Below are 11,410 nucleotides of genomic sequence, written 5' to 3' on the forward strand. Positions count from 1 at the left end.
GTAGAACTTTATGAGGATCTGGGGACCCATGCCAAATCTTTTCAGTCTCCTGAGGGGGAAAAGGCGTTGTCATGACCTCTTCACAACTTTCTTGGTATGTTTGGACCATAATAGTTTGTTGGTGATATGGACACCAAGAAACTTGAAACTCTTGACCCGCTTCACTACTGCTCTGTCGATTTGAATGGGAGCATGTTCGGCCCTCCTTTTCCTGTAGTCCACGATCATATCCTTTGTCTTGCTCAAGTTGAGGGAGAGGTTGCTGTCCTGGCACCACACTGCCAGGTCTCTGACCTCCTCCTCATCATTGTCGGTGATCAGGCCTACCACCATTATGTCGTCAGCAAACTTAATGATGGTGTTGGAGTTGTGCTTGGCCACGCAGTCGTGGGTGAACATGGAGAACAGGAGAGGACTAAGCACAACCCCTGAGGGGCCCCCGTGTTGAGGAACAGCTTGGCAGATGTGTTGTTGCCTACCCTTACCAGATTCCAACCATGACCATCCCATCTTCAGATCCATGGTAGGCTGCTTTGTGTTATTCCAAAGTTTTATCCTGTATTGTCTATCTCCTGAAGGTATGGTCCATTTAGAATGATTCTCTCTCTCTCTCTCTCTCTCTCTCTCTCTCTCTCTCTCTCTCTCACTCTCTTGCTCTCTCTCTCTCTCTCTCTCTCTCTCTGTTTCTCTCTCTCTCTGTCTCCCCCCCTCTCTCTCTCTATCTCTGTGTTTCTCTCTCTGTTTCTCTCTCTCTCTCTCTCTCTCTCTCTCTCTCTCTCTCTCTCTCTCTCTCTCTCTCTCTCTCTCTCTCTCTCTCTGTTTCTCACTCTCTCTCTTTCTTCCTCTCTCTCTCTCTATCTCTGTGTTTGTCTCTCTGTTTCTCTCTCTGTCTCTCTCTCTCTCTTGCTCACGCTCTCTCTCTCTCTCAGAGCCTATATCCAAAGTGGCGATCCAGAAGAAGATGTAGCTATTGGCCAACCAGTCCTGTTCAGTGTGGCTGCTGTGCAACGTGTCAGTCTGCTCCAACCTCTCCTACACCTGGGAGAGAGGGAATGAGACATACAGGGACGACCAGCAGATACACTTCTCTCTTTCACCAGCAGACGGAGACATCAGTGTAACCTGCAACGCCTCAGACTCAGTCAGTTGGAAATCTGCATCTACAACAGTATAGTGTAGTAATGACACAACAACCCCAGGTAACCAGATATCATAATAATCCACTCCATACACTTTTCATACAGTGTGCTTCTGTGCTTATGTTGTCAAATATAATATACAGTATTATGCAATACATGCGATTACATTGGGTAGATATAATATACAGTATTATGTAATACATGTGATTACATTGGGTAGATATAATATAGAACTCTGTAGGCTTTAGCATATTGCAGAGTCTAATCCAGTGGTTCCCAGCTCCAGTCCTCCAGTACCCCCAACAGTACACATTTTTATTGTAGCCCGGGACAAGCACACATGATTCTACTTGTCATTAATCATCAGGCCCTCATTGAGTTAATTCAGGGTTTTTTTTTGGTCTGGCACTACAACAAAAAATGTGTGCTGTTGGGGGTACTAGAGGACTGGAGTTGGGAACCACTGGTCTAATCCAGTGTTTCTTAGTGCTGGTCCTGGGGACAATTTAGTTGTTGCCCTAACACTACACGCTTGATTCCACTAAGGTATGATGATGAGTTGATTAGTGGAATCAGGTGTGTTAGTGCTAGGGCAAAAAAGAAAACGTGGACTCCTTTGGGTCTCCATGACCAGGCTTAAAAAACACCAGTCTAATCACATATGTGTTATAGAGTATGATACATGGCTGGCCTGGAATAGGATCTACATCGAGGTACCAGTAGGTGGCGCTGTGGTGCTGATCCTCACTGTAGCTGTTGCAGTGTATTACTGCAGGGGCCGCTGTAACACGGGTTTGTACAGCATAGGGGCCTCATCTATACTTAAAGGGACATTTTAGGCTCTGGATGTATTCTTAGGATGTTTATGATGTGGCATAAGCATAATTAGATATTTTGTTCAAAATGTTGGGCTTAGGGATATTATGGAAATCGGAAAGCGAGTGTGAAACCTCAGAAGTGTGTAATGTATTAATTATTGGGTATGTTTGTGGATATCCTGTTTAGTATCTATCTTATTGGTTGATATTTTGTTCTTGTCATAAACAGCAGATCTAACTGACAACACAAGAATGAAAGATGTAAGTATGCAGTAAACTACCAGAATTTTGGTAACTTTCAAGAATTGTATGTAATTTATCACTAGACAACTAGAGCCCCTTTTGGTATTTCAGATGATCACAGGTGTCTGTAATTATCTCTGGCCCTCTGTGTGGCCTTATCACGTAAAATATATGAAATAACTAAATAAGATGATTTAAAAATAATTAAATTGAATCACAAAGCTGTGAAAAAAAATCAAAACAATGTTTTATATGAAGGTTTTAGCATAAATTTATATTTGTAAAAAAAAAAAATTGGGGTCAAACTGGTGGCACTTGTGAAAAAAGTTAATAGCTGGAAGAGTTACAGAGTTAATTGAAAATATGGCCATTGTTGATTAGATGCTTTTAAAAATTAATTAGGCTAGTTTATCTTGAACCATATGGTCTATCCACTAGAAACTCACAGACAATATGGACACAGCAGAGGTGTAAAGTACTTAAGTAAAAATATTTTAAAGTACTACTTAAGTAGTCATTTTGGGTATCTGTACTTTACTTTACTATTTATATTTATGACAACTTTTACTTTTACTCCGCTACATTCCTAAATAAAATAATGTACTTTTTACTCCATACACATCCCTGACACCCAAAAGTATTCATTACATTTTGAATATTTAGCAGGACAGGAAAATGGTCCAATTCACACACTTATCAACAGAACATCCCTGGTCATCCCTACTGCCTCTGATCGAAAATCCGATTTATTCAATTCTCCACATGGTCTAAAGGGCACATGTAATATAACAGGCTTTCAAAATTAAAATGTACAATTTATACATAAAATATCAAAGGGATGTTCCTCTGGATTATATGTATAAAGTGGTTACTATGGAGACTGGGATGTCCAAGCACTGTTTTCATGGAACGACCCATGTATGTGTACTGTATTCCACTATACTGTGTACAGTAATTGCTGATAGGCAGTGTTTTTGTGCAATGTTCATCCATTTTGTTTAAAGGTTTAAGTACCTTTTTCTGTATATATTCCAGACAAGATCAAACAGTCAGGTAATGTCCATCTATGAGACTGTAGGTGATCTGGCTGTCCCAAGACTGAACACGGTGAGAGCGAGACATGAATGGTCATATCTGATATCTTTGAACATAAATAAAATAAAACTGTCTCTGCGTGAATAGGAGACTATGTAGTCTACTTGGAAATTGTCTACATTTCATAATGCTGAAACAGTTTCTTCTTGGTTGCCTGTCACATTTAGCCGCAGACTCTGTATGACAAGATCACATTTGGACGCCAGCCAGAAGCCCCTTCTTCTTCCAACCAGGAAGTACTGTGAGCTGAACAGGATGTGGTCATAATCTGGGCATCTATAGATATAGAACCCTCTGCATCCTCAGCATCCTTCATGTGTACCTTCTGTACATAGATGTTACTGTTTCATTTCATCACGACCTGCACATTTCTGTTTTGTTTTGCTTACTTGTTCAGAACTAGAATCTTCGTCTGTTCATGATCATTATGTGGTACAACTTGTTATTTTCAAGATATTCAGAGTTACATAACTATTTCCTAGGTTATATTGCATTCTATTGTTGCATTAACTGTTTATATTTGCGTAATAACAACTAATAGCAATACAAAACTATATTCTTAAAGATTACCGGTGATTCTGTGGGACTCTACAAGAGTTGAAAACAATTTATTTGTATGTATTGTAGTTTAGATGTGTATTGTACAGTAAAAAGTTTTACATTCCACAGACATGCTTTGTAGAAATCACATAGGCCACATTCCCATCAATTCAAAATATGCTCAAACTATATTTTGTTATTGTGTGAAATCAGACAATGAATAGGCCTTAAAACAATAATACTGTCTTTACATATTGAGAAAAAGGAGAGAACATCCTAATAAATATAATGATTTGTAGAAATCTTAACGCAGAGATCATATAATGATTCACAGTCACAAAAGTGCAGTATTTGAGAAAGGCTACCTTTAAGTGATAGAAAAACATGAATTACAACATAAATTACATTTTTGTATTTCAGGTGTATTATCCTCTTCCATACATAACAATAATAATAATATATGTATTTTATAAAGCGCTTTCATTTAAGAACTTTAAAAAAAACTATCACAAAAACAAAAGGATCTGGCAGATTCTTGGGCGATTGGATTCAACAGCTTCAGATGATAAGGCATTGAGGCAGTATGTATAGGCAGTAGCTTGAGTGGGGGAGCCAGGGAGAAATGTCAGTCAGGGCAGGTGCTCTTCTTCAGGCACTTTGTCGACTACGATGTTCAGCTCCTTTCTATAGGTAGGCTGGAGTTTTTTTTTTATCCCGAAAGTGTAGTACCGACCTGGTTGATGCTTCGACGCCTGTAAAAACACCAAAAAATAACAACAAACCTTGGTATAGACATTTGATGTACATACCCACTGGTCAAACAGTCAAACACTGGTTGAATCAACATTGTTTCCATGTCATTTCAACCAAAACAATCTATGTGAGGAGATTGAAGCAACGTGGAAAAGTGATTGGATTTGAAAAAAATCTGTAATGTAAAGGCATTTCATATTTTTTTCACCAACCTTAGACCTAAATCCAATGACATATTGCTTTTTTTGGGGTTGATTTCACATTGAATTCACATTAGTTGACAACTCAACCAAACGTAAATCAAAACTAGACGTTGAGCTGTTTGATGTCTGTGCACAGGAGGAAGTTGTTTCTAAAGTAAAGCTGCTTACTTGTTGAACCTGATTGATAACCAGGTGGCGAATCGCATCTCTGCATGTCTGGCAGACATATCAGTGTGGATGACGGATCACCACCTCAAGCTGAACCTCGGCAAGACGGAGCTGCTCTTCCTCCCGGGGAAGGACTGCCTGCTCCATGATCTCGCCATCACAGTTGACAACTCCGTTGTGTCCTCCTCCCAGAGTGCAAAGAACCTTGGCGTGACCCCCAGTCAAAACTGTTCGCTGCTCTGGCACCCCAATGGTGGAACAAGCTCCCTCACGACGCCAGGACAGCGGAGTCACTCACCACCTTCCGGAGACACTTGAAACCCCACCTCTTTAAGGAATACCTGGGATAGGATAAAAGTAATCCTTCTACCCTCCCCCTACCCCACCCCCCAAAAAAGTGATATATTGTAAAGTGGTTGTCCCACTGGCTATCATAAGGTGAATGCACCAATTTGTAAGTCGCTCTGGATAAGAGCGTCTGCTAAATGACAAAAATGTAAATGTAAATGCATGTGAAGGACTCTATGACAAACATAAAACAAGGCAGTCAGTGATATCTTCTATTTTGCACCTAGCACACAAAATATAGGTTGTAACACGTCTTCATTTCAGCTAGAACTTAAATTAAGGGAGCGTTTATTTATACACAAGACACTGTGAAATTTGATAGAAATGAATTTTTTTTGTAATTTTTAACTCCCACTCACCTCTGAAAATATATGTTAAGACATCCGAACAGAAATCCTAAGAGCAACATTACGATCCCAGGGACGCGGGTCTCCCCCTCCACCACCACGTCAGGCTTGGGCTGTTCATCTGAGGACATAGGAGAGAACAAAAGAGTGTGGTAACAAGGTAAGAACACAAATAATGCCTCACTTTGTTCACAAATTCAACCGCAAGCTTCACCAGCATCTACAATAATTGCTCCCTGTCTTACTGCATAGCTGGCTGGCCTAAGAATTCCCGCCCATAGGTTCATCAATACACCAGTTTTTCCTGGTCAGGTCATGTGTTACAGAAATAAATCCTGGCCCTAGAAATGACTGTACCTTGGCATGTCTCCCTCACAACCCTAGAGGTGTTAGTGAGCCCGTTGCTGGCAGTACATATTAAGGTGACATTTCTGTTGGGGCTGTAAGACGACCAGACAACAGATATGTTGGCATTGGGACTCCCCCTCCAGAAGGAGCCGTCAAACAAAGCCTCTGGCTCCCAAGAAAAGCTGGTGTCCTTCACTGTAGAGGAGCACTGAAGAGCCATCACACAGTGGCCGTCCTTCAAAACGCTGAAGACCTTACAAACACTAGGCTCAACGAGACGCTCTGGACATTTGAACAGAAACAAAGGAAGGTCTTGTGAATAGATAACACATTTTACAAAAACAAAACGTGCAATGAAATTTGAATAATGTAGAGCTAAAAATTAGCAACACTTTGAAATGATTTGAAATAACAGTTTTGCCTATAATAAATAGGCTATCAAACTAGTGAAATGTACAAAATATGAAATTCCCAAACTTTTACTTCTGGGTGTGGAGGGTCACTTATGTCCAATGATTGCATTTTGTCTCACTTGCGCCCCTAGAGGCAAATCTAGCATAAATCCTACAGAGTGCACATTTAAAACAGGGCACGGTTGTGATTGAGACCCTTACCTGTCACAGTGAGCCGTACCTTACTGCTGCTTATCAGCTGCTCTCCCTGACCGTGTGTGAGGAGAACAGAGTAAAACATTTCATCCCTCTCTTATCATCTCTGATCTCCAAGTCATCAGACTCAGATACATACAGGAATTAAACTACTTTATTTCTTTTCTGCCTCAGAGTCTGATGGTGTTGTGCTGTTCTCTCTCCAGTCTCTCCAGTCGTAGCTCCTGGATCCTCTACATCAGTCCTAGTAGGAGTGGTTGTGGGTCTGGTTGTTGCTGGTGTTCTACTGGTCATTCTCCTGGTCCTGCTGTGGAGATATCAAAACAGCAAAATGTGAGACATTTACAATTTCTCATTTAATTCAAAACATTCAGTTACATGTTTAGGAGAGAAATGTCTAAATATAATATAAATATTTGAAGAAAGTTCAGTACATAACACAATGTTTCTAGTTCAACAGAATATTCTGGTGACGACACCTTTCTCTCAACTATATTGATACGTACAGTATAACATCTTCTCTGTGCTTCCTATGCTGAGTATCTCTCTCCCTGTAGGCCCCCTCAGCCCCAGAGCACCAACCAGGACCCCCAACAGGACCAAGGATCTACCCAGGGCCAGGCTCCTGATACTGGGTATACACATCAGCAGCATGGTCAGTCTCTCAGCCCAGACCTCTACCACTCTCCTCTCTCTGTAACCTCATACACTGGCTCATCAACATCCACTTTGTATACAACATGTTATCATACTATATGTTCATAGGCAAGCTGAGGAATAACCAAACTAAGATTTCTCTCTTTTTCGATCTACGATACGATCAATCCCTCAGACAACAATGATAATGGTAGTGTAATGTAATGTTTTCCGTATGAATGTGTAGTAGCCTGCTTCTCTTCATTTAATATGACATGTAGAGTTTGACTAAGTGGAGGTGTTTGTGTATTAGGTCTCAGATGCTGCTGGTGCTTCTGCTGCTGGACCAAGTCATGTGACTTACGTCCAGATTCAACTGAACAAGTTTGACAAGAAAAAGAAAGGTGACTCTCAACTGTGACATATATTGAGAAAGAAATGTAGCAGTGGATCTAAGATGAGTTACAATGTGTACATATATATAAATATATTTACAAGTTCTCTGCTCCTCTTCCTCCTCCTCAGTAAAGAGAGATTATCCAAAATAAAATCCTGTCTACTCTGAGGTGAAGACAGGGGAAGCCACAGGTAAGACCCATTCTACAGGTTGGCAGTCATTAAAACCTTAATTCGTAATTTCTGATTTTGTGATGAAGAGGTAGAATATGTATTAAGCTAATTCCTTCATTTGTTGACTGGAAATGTCCATTGTCAGCAGCAGCTGGACCTGTTGATGTGACCTATGCTGAGGTTGACCTCCAAAAGAAGGTCAAAGCCAATAAGAAGAGAGGTAAGACTAGACATCCCTCCCTCCATATTCCCCCTATCAGAACCTCACTCCTCTTTGACCCCATATTGAATAGCTGTATATTATTCTGTATATTATTCTGGATATTATTCTGTATATAAGTATCGTATTATGCTGATGTTCGTCCTCCTACAGAAAAAGCAACCCCACCAGCGGCAGATTGTATTTTCTTAAGTGAAGCCACACACAGCCCCAGGTAAGACTAATAGCCATATGCTATTGACACTAATACAGGTGACGGATCTTAATTTCACCAGTTTCTCAAAGAAATAAAATAATCCTGCAGCAAAAGGAAATTCGAAGTATTGTATGTATTATAATTAATGGACATTTTTGTAGGGCTTGATACATTTGTAGTTAGGGAAAATCAAGTCTTAAATTCTAGTGGAAATTACAAACTTTAGAAGCCTTTTTTAGATCTTGAATACACTACGAGTTTGCATTTCCTGCTGTGCAGGACATTTCCTGCAACAGCAGAGTGATCAAATTAAGATGCTGCACCTGTATTATACTTATGAAAATAATGCTCTGATATTTATTTTTCCTTTATTTAACTAGGCAAGTCAGTTAAGAACAAATTCTTATTTAAAATGACGGCCTACACCGGTCAAACCCGGATGACGCTGGGCCAATTGTGCGCCGCCCTATGGGACTCCCAATCACAGCCGGTTGTGATACAGCCTGGAATCGAACCAGGGGGTCTGTAGTGACGCCTCAAGCACTGAGATGCAGTGCCTTAGACCGCTGCGCCACTCGGGAGCCCAAAGTATATCAAAGTATACTCTACCTGTTTAAATTATACCAATAAAAAACGTTGTGTGTTGATAAGTTACAGGTCCTTGAGGGAGATGGAGGGATAAATAACTTTGTGTGGTGATAACTTACAGGTCATTGAGGGAGATGGACGGATAAATAACTTTGTGTGGTGATATGTTACAGGTCCTTGAGGGAGATGGGAGGATAAATAACTTTGTGTGGTGATATGTTACAGGTCCTTGAGGGAGATGGAGGGATAAATAACTTTGTGTGGTGATATGTTGCAGGTTCTTGAGGGAGATGGGAGGATAAATAACTTTGTGTGGTGATATGTTACAGGTCCTTGAGGGAGATGGAGGGATAAATAACTTTGTGTGGTGATATGTTACAGGTCCTTGAGGGAGATGGAGGGATAAATAACTTTGTGTGGTGATATGTTACAGGTCCTTGAGGGAGATGGAGGGATAAATAACTTTGTGTGGTGATATGTTACAGGTCCTTGAGGAGGAGCAGGAGAAACCTGTGGACATGGATTATGCACACACACACACACACAGAGCCATGCACAAACATACACGCACACACATACATGCAAACAAAAACACACACACACACACACACACACACATGCATGCACTTACAAACACACACACACAAACACACAAGCACACACACAATAACACATTGTACATGAAGGATTTTTCTCTTGTTTTTTTACTAAAACAAATATATTTTATTGAATCATAGTTTAATTGTGTATTATTGTAACAGCTTTTTAAACAATGATATGGTGTAATGATGATGGATCTTATCTGCAGCTACAGCAATTGTATTGCGTATTGATTTGTATTGTATTGTTTGTTGGTTAGTTATTTTGTTCTTACATTTTAGTGGGTGGATTATAACCCAGTGAACTACTCTCTCTCTACACAAAGGCTGTGTTTAGACAGACAGACCAATTTTGATATTTTTTCCACTAATTGGTCTTTTGACCAATCACAAGAAGCGAAGAGAAGGATGGGCAAACTGCAGCATCACCAGTTGGAACCATTGTGGGCAGTGTTATTGGGGTGTTCTTCATTGGTGTGTTAGTTGTTGTAGGATGGATCATATCTGGCAAAACACCTCCATCCACTAAAGAAGAACAGCTACTGCAGATATCCTCTCTTTCAATTATTTATCTATGTTTTCACAGGATAAAACAAGTGATAATTTACATTGTGATTTCTCATCTCCTAACAGGTTGTTGTTCTAGAAGCTGACAGCCTAGTGAATGTTCCAGCAGGTGAGAGGCCAGAACCACAGCCCTCTTCCATCTCTGAAGGTGACATCAATCCACGACACTGCAGGGAGACCAGGAGCAGCAGTACCAGCAGTAGCAGGAGGAGAAGAAGTCCATCCAGGAGACAAAGAGTACACTTCACCAGAAGAGAGGACAGAATCACAGAGCCCTTCTGAGGCAGAGCCTACATCAGTCTTCCATAGTCTTCTACAGCACCGTAAAGAAACCAGCTGCAGCACAACGCCATCGAGTGGACAAAGACTGGAATAACTTCAACAAACCAGACAGTGTACTGGACAAAAGGAGATACATTACCCCTCCATCCCTCTCCATAGCTAGGTTTCCATTAATTTGTCCAGTGATCTTTTGTTAACATTTAGCAAGTTTGCATAGAAAATAGATGTGACAATAGAGGAGGTCCATAAAGATGGCGGCCTCCATGCACTTACCACACATTCTTTGTTTGGCTAAGTTCAGCGTATTTTGCATTGCTCTCCATTAATATTTCTTTGTAAGTTCATTAGCACAATATACATAATATAAATGTTAGCTTCAAGACGCCAGAAATTTCAAAAAGTAGATTGTGCTTCATTGAACCATGTCGTGCGCCGTAATTAAAAAATTCAGTGGATAATGCTAAAATAATGATGTCATATCTGAATTCTGCCATATTTATGCATGTGTGCCATTATCTGCTATAGTGCATTTCCATTGAACTGACTTGAGAAGTCATTGATTGAATTGGAGTTTCAGTTTACTTCCTGAATTGGACCCAATTAATCAATCAATCAACTATTCCATCAACCAACCAACCAGTCAGTCATCTGGGTATATCATTATTTTTCTAATATATACTGTATGTCTAATTATTAATAAGATGAGGCATATTAAACAATCTCAATTTCAGTAACTTCTGTCACATCCAGCTGGTTGTATGGAGATCTACAGAAGTAAGACAGTCAATTATAGCTATAAAAAAATATATTTTGGGAATAATGTCAACAAACCAGACACAGTGTACTGCACAATAGGATATAAACTACCCTACTAAACTACCCTCCATCCCTCTCAGAGACCTCCTACTAAACTACCCTCCATCCGTCTCAGAGACCCCCTACTAAACTACCCTCCATCCCTCTCAGAGACCCCCTACTAAACTACCCTCCATCCCTCTCAGATACCCCCTACTAAACTACCCTCCATCCCTCTCAGAGACCCCTACTAAACTACCCTCCATCCCTCTCAGAGACCCCTACTAAACTACCCTCCATCCCTCTCAGAGACCCCTACTAAACTACCCTCCATCCCTCTCAGAGAC

General features: G+C 40.4%; 2 long non-coding RNA genes across 3 annotated transcripts; both read left to right on the top strand.

Moving 5' to 3' along the window:
• Positions 1 to 445: 445 nt before the first annotated feature.
• LOC123487523 lies at positions 446 to 4,260 on the top strand. The gene is made up of 5 exons (XR_006659803.1): positions 446 to 523; positions 930 to 1,199; positions 1,812 to 2,218; positions 3,236 to 3,307; positions 3,463 to 4,260. It is a non-coding gene; the product is annotated as an uncharacterized LOC123487523 (long non-coding RNA).
• Positions 4,261 to 7,063: 2,803 nt separating this feature from the next.
• On the top strand, positions 7,064 to 10,969 carry LOC123487522. Of its 2 annotated transcripts, XR_006659802.1 has the most exons (7): positions 7,064 to 7,079; positions 7,168 to 7,265; positions 7,567 to 7,650; positions 7,772 to 7,834; positions 7,965 to 8,036; positions 8,190 to 8,250; positions 10,053 to 10,969. It is a non-coding gene; the product is annotated as an uncharacterized LOC123487522 (long non-coding RNA). The 2 variants fall into 2 exon arrangements; XR_006659801.1 differs by lacking the exon at positions 7,064 to 7,079 and having other exon boundaries at positions 7,090 to 7,265.
• The last annotated feature ends 441 nt before the right edge of the window (positions 10,970 to 11,410 follow it).

Source organism: Coregonus clupeaformis, unplaced genomic scaffold (assembly GCF_020615455.1).
Source record: "Coregonus clupeaformis isolate EN_2021a unplaced genomic scaffold, ASM2061545v1 scaf1767, whole genome shotgun sequence".
Taxonomy (NCBI): Eukaryota; Metazoa; Chordata; class Actinopteri; order Salmoniformes; family Salmonidae; genus Coregonus; species Coregonus clupeaformis.